Raw genomic sequence first — 6,390 nt, forward strand, 5'->3', positions numbered from 1 at the left:
GCGCTTTTGGTGGCCACACTTGCAGAGCAGTGCTGCATCACCAGGCAGAGCAGGAGTACAGCCAGCGCTGCAGCCAAGGAGATGCAGCGCTGTATGTGCCTTGCAAGTGTGGACGATGAGTAAGTTGCAGTGCTGTAAACCCACCACCAGCGCTGCAACTCTCCAGTGTAGCCAAGCCCAAAGAGATGTGTGCCAGTCAAACACTGATGATAAACATGAAAGATAAAGAGGCAGAGATTAGGTAGGAAGTAAACCATTTGAATCCTGACCCAGTGTTGACTAAACAACAAAGGCCTTGCTGCTTCTTTGATATTTTATTTAATTTTTCCCCAATCAGAACAATCCTATTCCATAGATTGGTTTTTCTGCCCTCTGAAATGGCTTATGTGATTACTTCAAAAGGATTAGAACTGAGTGAGTCTCTATTTTACTGATTAACTCGGACGGATCCTTCAGCATCTATAACATCCATATGGATTTTCACTAGAGTTTAGGATGGCTTCTTTCTCCACTACCATATCTTTTAAAAATTGAGCTGGACAACTTCATCATTTTTAAAGAGGAAAAGCTATATCAGGTGTGTGGTATTTGTTTTAACTACCACTATATTTTTTGCTCACGGTTTCAGGTTTAGGCCTCAATTCTAGGAAAGCATTTCTATTCAGGAGAGGCACTTAAGCATGTGGTGAACTTTTAGCACACATTTACATCCCCTTGAAGTCAAAATTAAGAATGTGCTTTAAGTCCGTTCCTGAATCGGGGCCTTAAACAGCCATTTATACTTGGAATTCTGCATACAGCCTTTCTCTGTTGCTAGATAAACCTTCCTACTTCACTTGACATTAAATATATACTTTTTAAGTGCAATTTTAGAGAGATATGTATGTCAATTAGAAATTCAATGAACTCTGAAACTTTAGTTTAGATTTCAATGAAGCGGGTACATTTTAATACCTTTCTTCAGGCCATAATAGGAGTATTTTTGTACCTACTGATTTTTTTACTTCTGTCTTCTACACAAAAAATAAAAAGTACATTTTACCTTGATTGCCTAAGCTATGAAAACAGACATTACTTTTTTTTCTGCAGCATTATGGGCTATATTGTGAATCAGGAGATTCTCCTTGATATTAATGGAAGGAACATGTGGCTCTACAAATTGATATGACTCATATGAGATCATAATAGGGATAAGTTAAGTTCCAGAGAGTTGAGGTTTTCAAGAGTCAGAATTCATATCTCAGCCTTATTGGAACTTACCAAAATGTTTCAATTCTTAACTTTACTACCAATTACCAGGTTTGATTCCATACAAACCTACTCTTGCAACTGAAAGCACTTTGGTATTATGGTGGTGGGAAATATAGAAATCCATATGATGAACAGGCACTTAGTCTAGCAGGCAATATTATTGGTATATGTGCTGAAGCAGAAAAACTGCCAGTAAGCAAAGCAGGGGTTAAAAAGAACCTTTGCGACCAGCTAACCCTGCCCTGAGATGCTGGCAGCCATTGCAGGCCTGAAAGGGCAGAAAAGGAAAGACCCTGACTCGGTTTGGTGCTGACTGGCAAAGGGACAGGAGTATCTGCCTCCCTTCCTGAGGGAAAGTAGTTCTAATCAACCAGCCAAGGCAGCCACTGTCTTCTCAGCCAAAGGATACTGCAAAGGGAACCCAGGAGCCTCCAGCACATGAAGTAACTGAGTGGGCAAACCTCAGAGACATTGTAGGGCTCACCTTACCAGCTGGCTGTTGCCCTTTCGAAGTAGCCTGGGACAGCGGCAAAGCACTGCCCAAGACCCAAGGGAGGACGAACAGGAAGTAAGCTGCCCAGCAAATTGAACTAGAGGGGATATGCCCCAAATTGAACAGACTACTAGGAAGCAGCCCAGGGCAATGGATTTTGATTCCCCGCAGGGAGGGCCCCTAAATTCAGAGGTTCATGTACACGGGGTCCTGGGCTGGGACCCAGTGGAGAGGTAGGGGACTCCTACCTCTTCCCCCCCAGTCTTAAAGACTGAGGTTTCTCAACCAAGTGGGGGACTGAGAGCCACAGACTCTAACCACTAGGCTGCCCAGTCCTCCAAAGCCACCTGTTACAGCATACTAAATAGTTTTCCTACTGTAATCATGGTGTCCTTTCAGATGAAACTCTCCTATCTTAATACTACCCCTTTACTCCTAGTATACTCAGTTAACCCAACAGATTCCCTTCCCAGGTGCCCTTGATCCAATCATCTACCTTTTTATCCTATTTTTTGGTCCACTATCCTTATCCTTATTCTGCACCCCTTCCCCAGAAAAATGCCTCCTTCTCAGGGATTTTTATTTCCCTCCCCCCACCCTCACCAAGCTCAATGGAAATTGCTAAAAGCAAGCCATTTTCAATGCACAGTAATGAGCTTTATTAGTCTTCAAAACCCAGGAACTATGAAACATATTTTGAGCACCATCTACTAGCCCCCTGTCTACTAACTACATATTTACATATATACAGGTATAAAGTGCTCCACTGACAATCTCCATACTCCAATGTATCCCTCCATGTATTCTCATTACCTTAATTCCACTTCCTGCTTTAGTTGCTTCTGAATAATCGATTGTTGACGTGTCCTGTCTGAACAGGAGTGAGAGTTGGGACTAGAGCTTATCAAAAAAATATCCCCCCTCCCAAAAATTTTGACGTAAAGGAAAAAGTCATTTTATCAAAATGTTCAGTAGAAATTTCATAGAAAAAACAAAGCCCTGAAAACCAAGTTGTTTTTGTCAACCAAAACCTGTCAACTGAAAAATGGGAATTGAAAAGTACCAAAATCTGTAAAAAATAGTCACATTCTGAAAATTATCAGCACCCTCCCCCTAAAATTCAGGTTTTGGCTTTTTATGTTTTGGTTTTAGCTTTTCAAACAATCAACTGAATATTTCTGATGAACAATTTCATTCAGTTGAAAACCCAATTTTCCATTAAGAAACAAGTGGTAGAAAGATTTTGCTTGGCCTGAGTTAGGACCAGGACAATGCAATCAATCCATTTAACATTACACAGCAAACCATGGTATGCACATGACTCCTATCCACCCTCAGACTCTGAGGTGAATTAATACAGAAAGATGTAGTAATATAGATCATTTTGAGAATTTGCTGAGTGTTTTTTCTTAAGTACCACCCTCCTGAGCAGTTTTTAAATTATAATTTTAATTAATTAAACATATATAGTATAGTTAATTAAATAGTTAATTGACAAAACATTACCATAAGAACACAAGAACATAAGAACTGCCATACTGGGTCAGACCAAAGGTCCATTTAGCCCAGTATCCTGTCTTCTGACAGTGGCCAATGACAGGTGCTTCAGAAAGAATGAACAGAATCAGTAATCATCAAGTGATCCATCCCCTGTCACTCATTCCCAGCTTCTGGCAAACAGAGGCTAAGGACACCATCCCTGCCCATCCAGGCTAATAGCCATTGATGGATCTATCCTCCATGAATTTCTCTAGTTCTTTTTTGAACCTTGTTATAGTCTTGGCCTTCACAACATTCTCTGGCAAAAAGTTCCACAGGTTGAGGGTGTATTGGGTGAAAAAATACTTCCTTTTGTTTGATTTATACCTGGTGCCTATTAATTTCATTTGGTGGCCCCTAGTTCTTGTATTATGAGGAGTAAATAACACTTCCATATTTATTTTCTCCACACCAGTCATGATTTTATAGACCTCTGTCATAGCTCCCCATAGTCATCTCTTTTCTAAGCTGAAAAGTCCCAGTCTTATTAATTGCTCCTCATATAGAAGCCATTCCACACCGCTAATCATTTTAGTTGCCCTTTTCTGAACCTTTTTCAATTCCAATATATCTTTTTTTGGATGGGGTGACCACATCTGCATGCAGTATTCAAGATGTGGGCATACCATGGATTAATAGAGAAGCAATATTATCTATCCCTTTCTTAATGATTCCCAACATTCTGTTTGCTATTTTGACTGCCGCTGCACATTGAATGGATGTTCTCAGAGAACTATCCACAATGACTCCAAGATCTCTTTCTTGAGTGGTAACAGCTAAGTTAGACCCCATCATTTTATATGTATAGTTGAGATTATGTTTTCCAATGTGCATAACTTTGCATTTATCAACATTGAATTTCATCTGCCATTTTGTTGCCCTGTCACCCAGTTTTGAGAGATCCTTTTGTAGCTCTTTGCAGTCTGCCTGGGACTTAACTATCTTGAGGAGTTTTGTATCATCTACAAATTTTGCTATCTCACTGTTTACCCCTTTTTCCAGATCGTTTATGAATATGTTGACTAGGACTGGTCCCAGTACAGACCCCTGGGCGACATCACTATTCACTTCTCTCCATTCTGAAAACTGACCATTTATTCCTACCCTGTGTTTCCTATCTTTTAACCAGTTACCAATTCATGAGAGAATCTTCCCTCTTATCCCATGACTGCTTATTTTGCTTAATAACCTTTGGTGAGGCACCTTGCTAAAGGCTTTCTGAAAATTTAAATACACTATATCCACTGTATCCCCCATGTCCACATGCTTGTTGACCCCCTCAAAGAATTCTAGAAGATTGGTGAGGCATGATTTCCCTTTACAAAAAAACATGTTGACTATTCCCCCACAAATTATGTTCATCCATCATTCATTTATTCATACCATCAACTCTGCAGAGAGAGAACAGTAATTTTTAGCAGATCAGGCTATATCTGATTAACTACAGACACAGGCTGAGTTTTTCTGGACAGACCTTTCCACTCTCTTTTTGTTTTGTTTTCAAAAGGCCTCAAATAAGTATATGCTGAATTACATCAAGCTCTGACTGAATGCTATTCTTTTGCTGCTAGTAGTTGTCTCAGTGTGAGTTATAAATGTTTCACTAGTATACTTGGACCTCTGGAGTATTTGAAACAAACGCACACTGCAGTTCTAATGGCAACATTCTCTCTCTGCTGGATATAAGCCCAACCAACAAACAGCATCAGATGCCAAGTTTCAGAGACATGCTCCCCAGTTCAAAATCCTCTGACGCACCTGTCCTTTGCTATTATCATCCACAATACACATTTCTTCTTCCAGCTGTCCTGCACTCCACCGGCATCTATGGCTTTGCAATGTAACCAGCAGTTCAGATTGCAAGCACAATGTCAAGAAGTAGTCTATAGCTTTCTGTGTCTAGTTAATCTCCATTGTTTGTTATACTTATAATGCTGTCTGCAGTGACTCAAGAGTGTGAATAACAACCTTAAGGCAGACTATTAAGAACCAGGGCATAAATGCCAAACTGATTATGAATTCTGTACTTACATTTCACCAAGCAATTATCAGGTGTAAACTCCTCAAGCTCTATAACAGCCTAAACATGGAATCACAGACAATCCTCTGGGGTACTCCAATCTAACTTGCCACCCAGAGTGAGCATACCTTTGTGACAGATGATCCCTTATACCAAGAATAACAGTAATATCCAGGTTACTCCTAGGCCTAAAGGACTATTCACCTACCTCAGATCAATTGCACCTAAGATTTCACACCAAAGATAAAACTGGGAGCCAATACTATAATAAACTATATAGAGATTTATTAAGTAGAAAAGGAAACAATAGTTATTTACAAGGTTAAAGCAGGTAAACATATATATATATATACACAAATGAGTTACAATCATAAGGTTCAAAAGATAATTGAAGTGTCTGTAATAAGTAAAAAGAACAGGAGTACTTGTGGCACCTTAGAGACTAACAAATTTATTTCAGCATAAGTTTTCGTGGGCTACAGCTCACTTCTTCGGATGCATAGAATGGAACACACGGACAGGAGATATTTATACATACAGAGAACATGGAAAGGTGGAAGTATGCATACCAAGTGGAAGAGTCTAATCAATTGAGATGAGCTATCGTCAGCAGGAGAAAAAAAACCTTTGAAGTGATAATTGAGATGACCCATAGAAGGCGTGAGGAGAACTTAACATAGGGAAATAGATTCAATTAGTATAATGATGTAATAACCGTCTGTCTCAAATCTGGACTTAGAGTTCAACATCTGAGTGTTTACTGTGAATCTCCCCCAAGCTTATACCCAGCTTGGATTTCATCTCGCTGCCACCAACTAGGACTATTTAGGGTTCCTAGTTACCCCGAGTCACCCCAACCTTTCCCTGGGGGACCCCCAAGACCCAGAACCCCTGGGTCTCCCTATCTCAACGGGAAAACAAGCTCTTCCCCCTTGTCTCCTTGTTATCTGCTCCCCCGCTTCCCCCTCCCTTTTCCCTGGGTGAGCCTGGGCGATGCAGTACTTAACTCCTTGAAGGCAAAACAAAGAGGGAAATCACCCTCCCCCTGAGGCGATGCATTCAAATCTAGTAAAGCTAATATAAAGAG

The sequence above is a fragment of the Chelonoidis abingdonii genome, chromosome 2 (genome assembly GCF_003597395.2).
Source record: "Chelonoidis abingdonii isolate Lonesome George chromosome 2, CheloAbing_2.0, whole genome shotgun sequence".
In the NCBI taxonomy this organism is placed as follows: domain Eukaryota; kingdom Metazoa; phylum Chordata; order Testudines; family Testudinidae; genus Chelonoidis; species Chelonoidis abingdonii.